This window comes from Cavia porcellus, unplaced genomic scaffold (assembly GCF_034190915.1).
Source record: "Cavia porcellus strain 051 isolate PalLab524CR breed Dunkin Hartley unplaced genomic scaffold, mCavPor4.1 scaffold_29, whole genome shotgun sequence".
NCBI lineage: Eukaryota > Metazoa > Chordata > Mammalia > Rodentia > Caviidae > Cavia > Cavia porcellus.
In genome coordinates, this window is record NW_026947512.1 from 7148268 (window position 1) to 7163291 (window position 15024).

The 15024-nt window shown below is 42.6% G+C and overlaps 1 long non-coding RNA gene and 1 pseudogene across 2 annotated transcripts in view; one reads left to right on the plus strand and one right to left on the minus strand.

The window, feature by feature from the left end:
• Positions 1 to 15024, plus strand: part of LOC134473906 (uncharacterized) — a 44674-nt gene that overhangs the window by 10157 nt on the left and 19493 nt on the right. For both annotated transcript variants that reach the window (XR_010044387.1, XR_010044388.1), the window contains exon 2: positions 9435 to 9562. This is a non-coding gene — a long non-coding RNA (uncharacterized LOC134473906). The remainder of the gene's footprint in view (positions 1 to 9434; positions 9563 to 15024) is intronic.
• LOC134473886 (large ribosomal subunit protein eL39-like) lies at positions 5307 to 7958 on the minus strand (annotated as a pseudogene).

A 15024-nucleotide genomic window follows, 5' to 3' on the forward strand; every position in this document is an offset into this window, starting at 1 on the left:
CCCTGGCTGCCTTTGTTAGGCATCACACATCATGCGGGGCTTTAACTTACACATTCATATTTGAGTCAAACACCCTGTAACTGAGTGTATAGCAACAACGAATGCTAACTTGTCCCCACAATCTGTCCGAAGACTATATGTATATAATTTATCATTTATGTGGGAAGGATCATGATCTTTTTCCTATTGTATGTATAATTCCCCGCAGCTGGTGTCTTCACCTTTAGTATATCCCCCTCCGCAATCACAGGAACTCCCATACAAAGATCTTAAAAACTGTTCTTTGCTTACAGGGGGACCAAAGCCGCTGTGCAAGGTCGGCATCAATGTTCTCAAATTCCCCAGCAGTGGGATAGAAGGAGCAAAAGCAAGCAAGCTAAAGCAGTTCGTGACTGGTATAATCTAACTATGTCTAGTCAGTTTTAACTTCAAGGGGTTACCAGTCTGTTGTATAGTCCACTGAGTATGTCCCTTGTTGTCTGCTGTTTCCAGGGGCTTTACGTGAGTATGGTGAATCCACGCAGTTTTTCCTGCTACCTTGATGGCAGTGGGGGTACTGAGCACCACAGTGAAGGGTCCTTCCCAGCAGGGTTCAAGGGAGTCTCGATGGTGACATTGTACCAGGACAGAAGTTCCTGGCTCGATTGGTGCTTTGAGTGGCATCTCTGAAGGCGGGTCCAGATGTTTTTGTTTAAACAGCTGGTGGATCCAAGCCAACACAGGCTGGAGTGTCTGCAGGGATTTAATGAGATCTTGGTTAGTTATTTTAACTAATTTGTCCTCTGACAGTCTCGGGACCAGTGGAGGGGGCCTTCCGAACATAGCCTCAAACAGGGAAATTCCAGAAACATAAGGAGTACATTTAGCTTGCAGCAGAGCAAAGGGAAGAAGGCTCACCAAATTATCACCAGTTTTAAAAGACAGCTTAACTGAAGTGTCCTTGAGAGTTCGGTTCATACATTCTACTTGCCCTGAGCTTTGTGGCCGATAGGCACAGTGGGGTTTCCAATTAATGTTTAATGCCTGGGCTAACTTTTGGGTGACTTGGGCTATGAAAGCCAGGTCATTATTGGACCCCATTGATAATGGAAGGCCAAATCGTGGTATGATCTCATGTAATAGCTTTCTGGCTACCACTAAGGCTGACTCAGACTTAGTAGGGAAAGCCTCTACCCAGCCAGTGAAGGTGTCTACTAATACCAAGAGATAGCCGTGTCCTTGTAAACCAGATTTTACCATATCTGTAAAGTCTACTTCCCAGTGTTCTCCATAGGCAGTTCCTCAGTGCCAGGTAGTCTCCAATGGAGAGCTTTTGGTCGGGTTGACTAACAAGCACTGCGGGCATCTGGAGCTCAAAGAGGCAGTCAGTTTGGAGAGTCTTGGAATGAAAAACCAAGTTCTGAACAATTCAGCAAGTTTAATTCCCCCTAAATGGGTGGTTTGGTGAGCCTGGTGTAGCAGCTCACATCCTAATACCTCAGGTAACAGCACTCGCTTGTATGGTAATTGCAGCCTCCTGGAGTGAGAGACTTAGCTCCAAGTTGAGACGCTAACTGCAGGTACTTCTTTGTGTAGACTGGTTCTGATAAAGTGGGAGGAACCAACATCAGAGCAGTTACCTCCTAGGTTGGCTCCTCTGGTGTAGTGGCTATTTTTTGAGTGGCCTGATCTGACAAATTATTTCCTAGGGTGATGGGGTCATCTCCTGTCTGATGAACCTTGCAATGAATAACAGTTAGCAACCCGCTGAGGCAGCCAGACTGCTGCCAGCAAGTCTAGGATCTGTGGAGCATTTTTTATCTTAGTCCCGGCTGAGGTTAAGAGACCTCGTTCTTAATAGATGGCTCCATGTACATGTACAGTAGCAAAAGCATATCTACTGTCAGTATAGATATTTACCCTCTTTCCCGTAGCTAACTTTAGCACCTCAGTAAAAGCAATGAGCTCTGCCCTTTGGGCAGAAGTGCCAGGCTCTAACTGCTACCCCAGAGTACCTCTTTTTTGGTGGTCACTGCTGCTCCAGCCTCTCGTTTGCCACCCTGGATGAAACGGCTCCCATAGGTGAAATAGTTCTAGGGATTTCCTAAAGGCTGGTTGGTGAGATCAGCCCGTAGGTCCTGCTACAGTTCCAGGATGTCAGCACACTCGTGGAGAGGCGCACTCTGAACCTCCAGGTTGTCGTCAGGCATAAGGGTGGCTGGGTTTAAGGCTAAAGAGGTCTTGAATACCACTGACTCTGGGTCTAGAAGCAGGACCTGGTAGTGTAGAATTCTGGCATTCGAGAGAAGGAGGGGTTTTGACTCTCCAAACTGCGGGAAGTCACCACAGAAACCTTTTGTCCATAAGTGAGTTTTTTTTAAGCCTCTTTAAATGACATTGCCACAGCAGCTAGCATTCTCAGACAGGGGGCCATCCTCCCGGATCAAGTCTTTTGGGGAGGTAGGCTATAGGCCTCTTCCAAGGGCCAGTGTCCTTGCTTGGGACTCCTTTGGCAATGCCCTTGAGTTTTATCTATCAACAAGGTGAACAGCTTGGTAACATCAGGGAATCGCACAGCTGGGGCTTCTGTCAAGGCCCACTTGAGCTGCTGGAAGACCCGTCCACGTTCATCAGTCCAGTTCAGCGAATTTTGAGTTTCTCCCTTAAGGGAGTCCTATAGGGAGCAAACTGTTTCAGTAAAATTTAGAATCCATAGCCTACAGTATCCAACTGCCCCCAGAAACTCCTGTACGTTTTTTTTTAAATTTCTCTCTCATAGAGCAAGTCTAACACCTTAGTTATCTTCTTCTTGGTAGCTTCTTGTAAATTTTCTCTGTGCTCAAAGACCTTTTGTGCTATCTCTATAAACTGGCTGAGGGGCATTTTCTCAAATCTCTCAAACCTTTGCAATTTTGTCTAAAACGTGGGGATGAATGAGTTGCAAAGAGAACAACTGGTGATACTGGGGGAACCTCCTTATCTCTGGTTGTCCAATCAGGGTGGGACAAAAGGAAAACATGGTTTTGGCATTCCGGATCAGAGAGTAGGCTTCATCTGGATGGCACACCACTTTTTGTCCTAGGATGCTACATGGCAGGCCATTGTTTTACTGAAATTATATACTTAACAAAAAAGGGCTTTTTCATGGGTAACAAAATCAATTGTTCCACATAATCTCCTAGATGTCTACAGCACATGCAAGAAATTGTATTTTATCTCTATAATCACTCACATTAGGCACAATAGTTATTTCGTTTAAATTTAGATTGGCTTTTTCCAGTACCAGATGATTTTTTTTTTTTACAATTAAAATCTCAACTCTGTCTTTACAATCTATAACATTCCTGGAAATTCTCCTCCTCCAAACTCACAGTATTGTAAACTATCCTGTTGGGCTCTTTGCTCTTGATTTGCAACATAAAGCTGCTTAAGAGCCCCTGACAATAGCCATGCCACAGAAAACATTTTCTCTTTTTACATTTTTACTTTAAGACAAAACCGCCCTTTTTTACTTATTATCAGTCAATTATCTTTTTTCTTGCTTTTTAGACAACATTAAAACCTTTAACAAAATCCTTGAAGTGACCTTTTAGTAGTCTAAAACATATTTAATCATTTTATGTCTTTTTACCATATTAAAATGCTGTATTTTAAAAAATTGTAACCTTTTTAACTGGCTCAATTACAGTATGACCTGGTTTTTACTTGGTAAAATTGATATGATTTTAAAAACCATAAATATGCATATATATATATATATATATATATATGCACATATGTTTACATTTTAACCAGAAAGAAAAATACTTTTTTTTTTAAAAGACATGCCGAGGTTGCAAGTAATCAATTGAAAACTAAAACATTAAACAAGGCTCCACAACATTAAAGACACAAACAAAGGTTGTTTTGTGCACAGTTTGGTGAGCTAAAAGAAATAATTTTTTTATTATGAACCTTGAGTCTAAAGCGCCATATGGATCCTGCAACAGAAATGGGCAACAAGCCCCTAAGTTAGTAACAAATTCAAATAGGCAGACAATTCTAAAGTACAAAAACACTGAACATACATATCTAAATCTCTTTGTCCATTTTGGGCTCATAGAAGGGGTTCCTAGGAGAAAACGTTATATTAGATTTGGGATAACCAAAAGGAGAACAGTTAGACTAAATGGACACACAGACAGACATACAAGACAAGACAAGGTGCAGCAAAAATGACCTTTGCTCAAAAATTGGTCAAATTTTGAAACTGCTCAAATTTTGGGGGTCTGGAAGAATTAACATTAACCAACGGAGTGGATCCCCTCCCGGGACAGAGTCACAAATGGACGAGATTTGTCCCAAACAACCAACTGACTCTGTCCTCAGGAGGTCCTCGCTCCCCAAATTGAGGGCATCCCCTCCCAATGGAGTGGTTCCCCACCCAGGGCAGAGTCACAAACAGACAAAATTCATCCAAAAAACCAATTGACTCTGTCCTTGGGAGGTTCCCACTCCCCAAATTGAGGGCGTCCCCTCTCGAAGTACAAATAGACCATGGTCTAATTAGTCCCTCCAGAGTACTTACTTTTAGGTGTTCAGAATTGAGTTGGGGGTCTTGCTTCCAACCCAAATGAGCCCCAATTGTGATAGTTCAGACCCTGGAATAAAATCCAAGGAAGCAAGAAATTAAAATTTAGTGAGCAAAGGCTTTATTTTAGCCCAGGCCTGGTGACACAGCCTCTGGGAGCCAATATGGAAGACTGCGCACCTTACAGCTAAAGGGTTGGGTTTTTAAAACTGAAAACCACAGGAACGTTGTGAACTTTGACACAGTTTGATAACATCTGGGCTTCTTGGTATCTCTTGTAACTTCCTTGTAGTTAAACGTTTATTTCTTTCTTTCTTTCTTTCTTTTTTTTTTTTTTTTTGTCTTTTTCATTTTTATCCGTACCGGGGATCGAACTCACGACACCTGCTTGCAAGGCAGGTGCTTATGCCGCTGAGCTAAATCCTCAGTCCCAGTTAAACGTTTCTTAAGGAACAGCACATTTTATTATAGATAGGCTGAAGGGGGTGGGGGGAGATTACAAGAAACTGAAACTTAAGGCTTTTATGGGAAATGGAGGCTTAACCTAAAAAGAATGGGGAGGGGAAGGGGGATTTACAAGGAGCTGAGACTTAAGTCTTTACTGGAAATGGAATTTTAATCTCTATTGAAATGGCACATACAGAACAGGAAAGAGGCACATTGGTTAGAACCAGGCTACAACAGTTACTAGGGTGATAAGCATAGAGCATAGCAATAATAAGATGGTAATGACCTTGATTCAACATAAATTTTTGTGTCATCTCATTTGTAATTCTTGTAGACACAACTTGGTTCTCCGGTATCTCCTCCTGAAGCTGCACCTGATTTTATTACCAGTTTTTATCTAAATCCACAAGGAAATGGGGCAATTTTGCTTTTGTCTCTTGTCGAGGAATTGCTTGATCCTGAAAGTTTTCTGAGAAGACACAAGGAACAGAGTCAACCGCATGTAACCTGATGCTGGAGAAAATGAGAGAGCAGGCACAGGTGATTTACTAAAGACAGATTTAAACTGGACATGATGGCACATGGATATAATCCTGGAACTCTGGAAGGCTGAGGAAGTTCCAGCCCAGCCTGGGAGATATAGTAATTTAACCAGACCCTGTCTCAAAACAAAAGGTAGTAAAAAGGGCAGAGGATATAGTCAGTGTGAAGGCCCTGATTTCAATCTCCAGTCCCTATTCTGCCCCACACAAATCTTTTATCTCACAGGTTTGGAGGCCAGGAAGTCAAAAGCTAATGTACTAGAAGACTGGGTCTCCATTTCTAAGATGGTGCCATGTTGATATGTCCTCCAGAGAGGGGGGATGCTGTGTCCTCCATAGCAGAAAAGCTAGAGAACTCTCTCCTGAAATCCTACCAACATTAGTCCATTAAATCTAACACTTCCCACTCATCCTAACTTTCAATACAATTGCATTAGGGATTAAATTCTCAACACATGACCTTGGTTGGAGAGGAGTATTCAGACAAGAGCAAGTTTCAATTTTATTATTTTGTGTGTGGCTCTATACTTTACCAGGAAAGCAAAGGAATACTTTCTTTCTTTATTATTTATATACTTATTTATTCACCTGTGCTATTAAGTAAGGATTTTATGGTAACTGTGACTATTAATCATAATATGTCAACTTGAATGGATTAAGAATGACCTAATAGATTAGTAAAGCACAGTTCTGGAAATATCTCTGGGTGATTGATATGTAGGCCAACACCTGAGGAGAGAAGACCCAAGTGGTGGTTGGTACCAACCAATAAGCTTCAGTCTAGATGGATCAAAAAGGATAAGAAGAAGGAAATGAGCCTGTTTTGGAAGATCCTAGTCTTTGCCATCATCTTTAGACATGTCTTCAGTTTCTTCAGCCTCCCCATGCATCCTTGCACCTGAGACTCTACAGTGAGCTTCCAGGTCTTCAGCCTTGGTCTTGTGCTGCATCTTTGACTCTATTCTTCAGCTTCCATCTTCTTGGTGAAAGGGTTTTGGCCCAGACAGGACACTGTAGCCAGTGAAGCTTTAGAGCTGGAACCAAGGAGCTCCTATCCCCCCACCCCTAGGAATTTACCTGTGACTCCATCTTCCTCGCCCCCTACGAATTTACCTATGGTGCCAAACCAAGAGCAATGGGCTACCCATGCATTCCTGATGCCCCTTTAGATCCACCCCAAATCAAGGCTACTTACATACCCCTGATGCCACATGTCCACCAGAGACAAAGCCGGACTCCAGTGGTTGGGGGAGTCTTGGTTTTCTCTCTCCGTGTTCTCCGAATAAAGGCATCTTTTGTTTTACACTTCTCATCTTTTGGATATAATCTTATCATTTGGTGCCATGACTCCATCGGCAGGTGATTGACTACTGGGACACACCTAGTTGAGTCCCAAGCCGATTCACGAACTGGATTAAATCCTGGATTACTTCTCCACTTTTCCTCTCCCAGGACCTGCTTGACTTGTCACCAACCACCCGCACACAACACCAGCCTGATTAATCTGAGGTGAGCAAACTCCAGAGAATTCTTGGCACTGGGATCAGCCCCAGGCCAGTTTTCTCCCCCTTCGCGTGGATTTGTGATGCTCTCACGTCCTTAAGACAGCCCAGGGCAGGGTCTTTTTGCGTCCACACTCGAAAATGTCTCACATCCTTTGGGTTCGGATAGCCCAAGGCAGAGTTTTCTGGACCACCCACACTGTGAGACCCTCACGTCCCTCAGAGCTTCACGCTCTCACAGGCTGAACTGTTACTGACCCCACATGGACTCCACTTGTAAATCTCTCAGTGATGACTGGAATATATGAGTTTTTGGAACCCTAGCCACCGTTTGGTGCCATGGAACGAGTGACGGCTTGCCTTCCAGACCACAGCTTGTTTCTTGCCTGAATTAGTCATGGGAAATGTTTTTTCTAATTCCCAAAAGACGCCATTACAATGCCTAATTTCCAATCTACATACTCTTAAGATTAAAAGCAACATAAAAACTAAATGATTAACTTTTTACTGCCAGGAGGTTTGGCCAACCTACCCACTTATTGGCAACCCTTGGCCCAGAGAGGGGACGTTTGACCCCTATAGTCTCAAAAATCCGTATGATTTCTGCCAGGCTGGCGACAAGTTAACAGAGATCCCTTATGTACTAGCTTTCCTTGTGATGAGAACATGCCTGTCTCTCCTTAAATCTTGTACTCCCACCCAGGTACTTTTAGCTAACTCTGCTGCACTGCAAACTCTCCCCTCCTACCCTCATGATCTGCTCGATAAAATACCCCCAATTTTTTATCAGTCGCCGCCTGCGTACCCTCAAAATCATTCCTCGCTGTTACCTCCCACCATGTGATCATCTTCTCCTCCATCGACCCCTAATTCTCCCAGCAGCTCTAAACCCTCTGTGTCGCAGTTATCTCTCGCCATGCGATCATTTTCCCCTCTCTCTCCCAGAGCCCATAACTCTCCTAGTGGCTCCAAACCCTCTGTTAGTGCTTCCTTCCAGTCTCTGACTTCTTATGCTCCTGAGAATTCTCTGTCCCTTATAGCATCTCACCTCCAGCCTACCATACTAGGTCTTGGTTGGTGACTGTTCCAGCTTGTGCCAGGAACAGTTGCCATGTTGCAGCCCTCTGCCACGTGACAGGGTGCTGCCATATTGGGATGGATCTCACAGTCAATGGCTGCCCCTTTGTGGCTCCTCTTGTGATCAGCAACAGCCACCCTGTTGCAGACCACATGATGGTTCACTGTGTCACGGACACCAATTTCATCCCTGCAAGGCACACAGTGAGATGCCATCTGCCAGTGTTTCCTCGTTCCACGGTAACCGGCAGCCACTTTGTGGCCAATCTACAGATAATTGCTCACACATGCCTACTGGATGGTTCACTGCCCAATGGCCATCTACTCCAAAATCTTCTCCTGAATCTCTGCTACCACTTTGGGAGCAAGCTGGCCCCGAGGGACTTGTTAATATACATGTGCCTTTCTCCCTTCTGACTTATCTCAGATTACCCATAAATTAGGTAGCTTCTCTGTTGACCCACAGAATTACATTAGGCAATCTGAACTTATAACTAATTGTTATGATTTACATTTTAAGGATGTTTATGTGATTCTAAATACCACTCTCAGCTCACAAGAGCGAACTCAGCTGTGGCAGGCAGTTCAAGAAGAAGCTGATCGCAGACATAAGGCAAACACTGCTGAAAATGACCCTGGATCTACTGCAGTGCTAGAATAGGCTCTTAACTGGAACTATCAAAAGGGAGAAGGTTAAAAAAATTACATAAGATGATTGAATGTCTAATTGTGGGCCTTAATAAGATTGCTCACAAACATACTAACTATAAAAAACTTTTAGAACAGGTCCAGGAGGCTAATGAAAACCCAGCTGTGTTCCTAAATCGGCTTTGGGAAACCTTAATTGAGTTTACTAATATAAACCCAGACTCTCATGAAGGGATAATTGTTATTAACTCTTATTTTATTTCCCAGTGTGCTCCTGATATTCATGCAAAATTTCAAAAGTTGAACATGGCCCTCAAACTCCACAGGGAGATCTTCTTAAATTAGCTTTCTGTGTCTTCAACAATAGAGATAAAATTTTTAAAGTGGAAAAGCAAGCTCAAAAATTAAAGTTTGCTAAATATCAGTCTGATCTCTTAGCAGTGGCATTCGGGGATCCCAGGACAAGAGATCTGAAACAAGGTGTGGCTGCCCAACTCCCGCCTGGACCATGCTTTAAATGTAGCAAACAAGGACACTGGGCAAAGATTGCCCCACCCTGGCATCCCTCTAGGACCTTGTCCATACTGCAATGATAAGGGCCATTGGAAGAGTGACTGTCCTAGCTGCCAGAAAGTGGGTAAGCCATCCTCTAATCACTCTCCCTCACAGGAGACTCCATCAATGCCAGATTTGTCACTGACTGGCCTGCTTGGACTTGCTGTGGAAGATTGATGGGGCTCAGGGCTCACAGCCCCCACTCCAGTAACCTTGTCAGAGCCCCTCACTGGTGATCTCAGGTAAGATAATATCTCTGCTTGTAGATATGGGGGCAACTTATAGTGTACTTCCTGAATTTTCAGGACCTTGTAATAAGCCCGTGATTTCTGTTGTAGGCATTGAAGGTGAGCCTATACAACCTCTGAAAACTGGGCCTATCCCATGTCGATTCCAGACTCTTTTCTTTACCCATTGCTTCCTAGTAATCCCAACATGTTCCACAACCCTTTTAGGTAGAGACCTTCTTCAAAAGCTTAATTTTTCCTTTACTTTCTCTCTCCCCAGAGCCCTAATCCTCCAAACAGCCTCACAATACATCACAAAGCTATTCCCTCCCCTTTCTCCTTTTCTGGTTGACCCCATAGTTTGGGACACATCCAATCCCACTCTGGCTACACATGCCATGCCTGTTTTAATCCATCTCAGGGATCCTTCAATTTTTCCCTGCATTCCCCAATACCCCATAGCTCCTCAAAATTTAAGGGGACTTAAACCCATAATTAAGTGCCTTTTAGACAACAGTTTTCTTAAACCTACCCATTCACCCCACCATACTCTCATTCTCCCAGTACTCAAGCCTGATAGGTCCTATCGCCTGGTACATGACCTTAGGGTAATTAACAGTGTTGTTACCCCGACTCACCCAGTGGTGCTCTCTCATATCCCTCCCTCCACCACTCACTTTCCAGTTATAGATCTTAAAGATGCCTTCTTTACTATCCCCCTACACCCTGATTGCCAGAACGTCTTTGCGTTTACATGGACTGACCCAGACACTCTCAGGTCTCAACAACTTACTTGGACAGTGCTCCCCCAAGGGTTCAGAGATAGTCCTCACTTCTTTAGTCAGGCTCTCACTACTGACCTCACAGAACTTGATCTCAAACCTAGTGTTCTTCTTCAGTACATAGGTGATCTTCTGTTATGTTCTCCATCCCACATGTTAGCCATACACCATTCAGCCAGTCTTGTTAATTTCCTTGCTAGTCGTGGATACAGGGTCTCTCCTGCTAAAGCACAGATAGCCTCCCCAAAAGTCAAATACTTAGATCTCACTCTCACCCCCACCACTTGTTCCATCACCACAGATCATAAGGCAATTCTTCGAGATCTCCAGGTGCCCACAACTAAACAACAGGTTACATCTTTCCTAGGTTTAGCAGATTTTTTTCATCTCTGATTCCTAACTTTGCAGCCCTTGCTCAACTCCTCTACAAGACCACTAAGGGTCCCTTATCAGAACCCCTGGACCCTACACTGCCCATACATGCCTCCTTTCATAAATTAAAAGAGGCTCTCCAAAAACTCCAGCTCTTACCCTTCCTGATCCCACACAACCTTTCATCCTATACATTACTTGTCAAGGCCACAATGCTATAGGTGTACTAGGACACAAAAAGGGACCTTCTTTTCAAGCAGTAGCTTACTTGTCAAAACAGTTCGATAGGAGTTTCAAAAATGGTGGCTTGCTAGGGGATTGGGCAGAGAGTCTCTCCAGAGAAATCCTATTAGATGCTAAAATATGACAACATGGAGAGGGCCAAACAAATGGATAATGATTCTTTTTAACCAAGACAGCATGGCTGGAGGATTTAAGGTCGTGCTGAGACTGCGATGGCTGATAACGGGAGTCTGCAAATCTCGTGCCCTTAATGCAGCAAACTGACCAGTGGACCCAAGGGGAAAAATTGTATTGGCTTTTGGTGACTGCTGGAAATTGAGACCTGGGACCCTGCGAAGCAGCCAGGGCTGTCCGGCTGTGCCGGAGGAGATTGTGAGAAACTCTGGAGTTCCAAAGCCGGGCACCGTGCAGTTTTCTGACCCTTCCACACTGTGTCAGGAACGCAGTGAAGGCAAGCGGTGTAGTGTGCAGTAGACTCAAGAGGAAGACCTGCACTGAGTCCTGGTGAGTACGGAGGACTGGGTCCCACGGCTGCTGTGGCTGGCTGGAAGACATCTTGAAATTGCACAGACATCAATAACATGCAGAGTCTGGTGGAAGACATCTTGGAGTTGGGCAGAGTGCACGGCTCAGTGACATCAGACAGTCGCCCCTAGCATAGAGAGGTCTGGTGGAGGACATCTTGAAAGTGGGCAGAGCCCAGCACTGTATTGGCATCAGCATCATAGAGAGAACTAGTGGAGGACATCTTGGAATTGGGCAGACCCGCAGCCGCAGGGACATTACATAGTCACTCTTGGCACATAGAGGTCTGGAAGAGGACAGCTGGGAATTGGGCAGAGCCCTGTGCCACAGTGACATTAGCCAGCTGCTTCTGGCACAGAGCAAACTGGCAGGACCTGCTGGGGCTCAACCAAGCCTCTGGTCGGGACCCAATAAGCAGATACAAAATAGTCACGATTCTGTGACACCCACAAAGTATAGCCTAATTTGCAGATTGACTGACACAGAGGCTGGAGGCTAGCCTGCACTGTCTCTGCATCCCTGCCTACCCCAGATAACAACAAATTGGGGAGGACAGCAAAAAACTCAAGTCAACACATTTCTGAAAGGCCCTAAGCAATACGGAGAGGGCCACAGACCCCCAGAACACTCCAGTCTAAAAGAAACCAGAAATATGACAAGAGATAGAAATAAAAAAAAAAACTCCAGCTGCCCAACATGAGACAATAAGTCCAGGAGAAGTAAACACTGAAGAGAACAAGCACAGTAACCATCCAATACTGGACACAGCATCAGCCAAAATAAAAAAAAAAATACCTCCATGACCTCATAGATGAATTTAAAGCGGTACTCCTGATCCAAATGAAGCAAGATATAAAGAGATTAATTAAAGAAATGACAATCCCCACCCAAGAGAACACAGATGGAAGAACTGAGGAAACCAGAAAAGAAAGAGATACTTCTAAAGAAGAGTTTAAACATAACTTGGAATACATGAAACAGATCCAAAGAGATTACCCGGAAACTAAAAACTCCATTGAACACTGGCAAAATGCCTTGACAGAAACTAAAGCCAGCCTTTTGAAACTTGAAGAGAGATTTAACATATATGATCGTGAAAGAAAAGACCTCTTAAAAATAACAAGGAACCAGAAAGAAACAATTCAAAGGCTAGAAGATGACAAAAGGATACATAACTTAAGAATAAAAAATGTGAGTGAGGAAGCAGGAGCAACCAAAAATGAAATACAAAGAATATTCACAGATATATTAAAGCAAAATTTCCCAGGTATAGCAAAAAGAAATGATATCCAGATAAAAGAGGCATACAGAACACCAGCTACCTACAACCAAAACAGATCTACACCCAGACATATAATAATAATCAAGATTCCAGAAATCCACCAAAAGAACAGAATATTAAAAGCAGCCAGAGAAAAAAAGCAGATTACCTACAATGGGACAATTATCAAAATAACAACAGACTTATCAACACAAACTCTTAAATCAAGAAGGGAATGGGGAGAAATATTCCAAGTCCTGAAAGAAAATAATATGCAACCAAGACTCATATACCCATCAAAACTCTCTCTCAAAATTAATGGAGAAATAAGATGCTTCCAAGACAAGGAGGAACTGTGGGAGTTCGTGGCCACCAAACCAACCCTACAAGAGAGTGCTGAAGGACATTCCAGAGAAAGAGAAGAAGGGATACCAGCATTCCAGCAACAGTGGCAGAGAGTCCTCAATGAACAGGGCAGACAGTGGAAAGAGGGAGTAAGGTGGACAAATTATAGCAGTAAAGTGGAGTAGCAGACATGAGGCAGAGACGGTAAGCTATAGGCTTTAGTATAGATAGCTTTGATACACTACCAAAAAAGGCAGAGGTCATTGTTAATAGTGTATCAGGATTTAAATTCACAGTAGTCTTATCACCCTGTTTAGTTTGAATTTAATTTGTTCTGGTCTGTCCACTCATATTGGATTTGAGGTCACAGACATTTGACCCAAACATAGCAGGTTATACCATGGTAACTATCCTTAATTTCCTATTAACTTGAGCTGAAATCCTGTACTACTTATATTGTCTTACTATGACTGATCTTATTTGAATCTGATTCATAAGACCGTGGTTTTGGCTAATTTTATTTGAATTTGTTATGCTTGATAGTATCAACCCTAAAAGTAGAGGCAACTGCTCTGAAGATGACATGATGTAAAAGATATCATACCAGAATTAATTATTAACAGCTCTCAAGTCCTACAATGTTTTCAAAGTTGTGTTATTATAAAAATAGCTAGGTAATACTATGTTCAACAATATTAAGCCCGATGATGTGGACAAGACTATGGAAAATAACAAGAGAAAACATAGTAACTACGGTAGATCACCTAATATTGTGGTCTTATGTGTCTTTTTCACTGCATGTTTTTCTAGGAATTTGTTTTGCTGTCTCATTATGATTTGTTTTCCCCTATAATACAGAGAGGATAGATATACATGTAGAAATTCATGCATGAGAAGATTTTTTTTAAAAACTATTTATGGGAACAGATTATATAATGCAATATGTAATGAACAGATACTCTGAAGAAGAAGAGACACTAAGAAACCCAATGCTAATGTTGTAGCATTATGATATAAAATCTAGCAATACTATTATTCACTGATCAGAGTGATATTAGTCTAGTTTCTTAAGTTCAATATCAGCATATGTAAAGATAAGGATAGCTACTACAAAGAGAATAAGAAATGCGATGGTAGTTATTATTGCTTCCCCAATGTCAGATCTTGAAGACCTAAAAAGCCTTTATCATCCTGTAATGATTTGATTAGTTCTATAATATGCAGTATGTATTTAATGGGTGTGAAGATGGGGACAACTATTTGGAAGAAACTAGAGACAATTAGATAGACGATGAAGATCTCCAGTGGACTTGCTTTGAAATCTGTATTTCTTTAAATTGTTTTTTTTAACTGTTTTGTTCTGTTTTGATATGTTTAATCTTACCCTCTTTAAGATATAAAACAAGTGTGTAGGACTGATAACTATATTACTAAATTCTTGTTAGATCATTGAGCAGCATGGTTGGCAGTGTCACTATTTGAATGTCATTTTATATACTTTAATTTTGTAACCTGAACAGCTATTTCTAAGATGACAATATGTAACCTATCAACTGGTGATTTCTTACCATTTATTTTTCTATAATTCTGTATTATTTCTACCCTTTTTTATCTCCATGTTTTTTTTTCTTTCTCTTTAAATAAAAAAAAAACAGTTAGATCACACAGTAAAAGGATGGGCTCCTTGTCTCCGAGCCCTTGCAGCTGCAGCCCTCCTGACACAGGAAGCTAACAAGTTTACATTAGGGCAATCTATTACATTACACTCACCTCCTCACCTACATGAACTTATCTCCCATAAGGTGCTCCCTGCTCTGATACCCCCTTCTCGCCTTCAACAGGTACACTTAGCTCTCTTTCAAGACCCTTGCATCTCTATTGCAACTAGTGGTCCTCTTAATATAGCCACCTTACTTCCCCGCTCAGAGGGCCATCCTCATCATGACTGT